This window comes from Oncorhynchus tshawytscha, linkage group LG23 (assembly GCF_018296145.1).
Source record: "Oncorhynchus tshawytscha isolate Ot180627B linkage group LG23, Otsh_v2.0, whole genome shotgun sequence".
Lineage (NCBI taxonomy): Eukaryota > Metazoa > Chordata > Actinopteri > Salmoniformes > Salmonidae > Oncorhynchus > Oncorhynchus tshawytscha.
In genome coordinates this window covers 24,078,229-24,079,850 of record NC_056451.1, presented here as the reverse complement: position 1 = coordinate 24,079,850, position 1,622 = coordinate 24,078,229, and positions in this window count along the sequence as shown.

Here is a 1,622-nt window from a genome sequence, read left to right as displayed (position 1 = left end):
ACTCACCACTAGCCAGCTCATCTGAGAGGGTTACAGTTGCCTGATCTAATTCTAGCTCTGCTATGACATGTGTAGAAGAGATAGGGGGAGGGGGAATACATGAAGAAAGGGGGTAAAAAGGAGAGAGGTAGAGGATGACACAATAGAGGAGAGGGGAGAGGTGGTTTTGAGAGAGGAAGGGTGAGAACAATTTGGTCAGTGAGGGGTTAGAGGGGGGAGAGAAGGAATGAGAGGGGGAGTAGGAGGGTGAGAGAAGGGAAGCTGACAACTGTGCCAATAGGAAGAGTTTGTTCCTCTGTGAGATACAGGAGACACTGTCAACACACACGCTATGCTCAATATAGCAACTGTCACAATGCCAGGCATACCTCTCTCTCCTTTTACACCCTCTCTTCCTTGCTCACGTTCTCCCTCTCTGTCTCTGCCCACACCCAGCGCAACCTTAAAACCCCCCAAAATTATCTTCCTACTTCATATCTCTCCTTTCTTGCTACTCCTGTCAGTGTCATGTCTTGATGGCTAAATTAACATGGTCTTTCTGCCATTAAAGGCCCAGTGCAGTCTAAAAAGTGATTTTCATGTGTTTTATGCTGTACATACTGCACTGCCACACTATGAGGTTGGAATAATACTGTGCAAATGATGATAATGGATTCTTATTGTAAGAGTGGTTTGATAAGACTGCCTGAAATTTGAGCCTGTTTTGGCAGGATGGAGTTTTGGCCTGCCTGGTGGCATTACCAGCGTAAATTGGTTAATAGACCAATAAGAATGAGAGTTCCAAAACTCTGCCAATAACAGCTAGTTTTCAGTTTCCCCCTCCCCACTCTGACCACTCCCAGACAGTCCTAGTGTAACAGTATAACTTTAGACTGTCCCCTCGCCCATACCCAGGCGTGAACCAGGGACCCTCTGCACACATCAACAACAGTCACCCACAAAGCATCGTTACCCATCGCTCCACAAAAGCAAGGGGAACCACTACTTCAAGGTCTCAGAGCAAGGGACGTCACCGATTGAAACGCTATTTAGCACGCACCACCGCTAACTAAGCTAGCGTTTCACATCCGTTACACTAGCAAAATTCTTGCTTGAGAAATTGCGGTTTGCTAAATATATATATTACCATTTTAATTGAAAACAATCACAGTAAGGTACTTAAATTGTCACCCAGAAATGATTTGCTGTTGAGATGAAAAAAACAAACAGCTGCATTGGACCTTGGATTTTCTTACTCAGTGTATTACAGGCTTGACACACTGCCAGACATTGGTTTAATATAACACACATTCTCTGTGCCTCTCTCCAGCGCTCACATTACCCTCTCTTTCCACCTCCCACCTCCCCATTTTAATAAGGTCCACCCTGCACACTTTTTCCAGACTTTCCAGACTGCAAAATGAGCTTTTTGTTCTTTACTGGCTCGGTCATTGCCATGGTAATCCTACATTAAATGTGTGGCTTTCTGTCTAGCTTTAGGGTGATGGAAATAGTGCCAGGGGCTGGTTTTAAGCTGGCATGCATTGGAATGCCAGTGCTACATAGAAGCTGTCTTCTAAAAGAGAGAGTCAGGTGTACTTCTGTGGGTATACTAGGACACGTATTGTGTGTGTGTGTGTGTG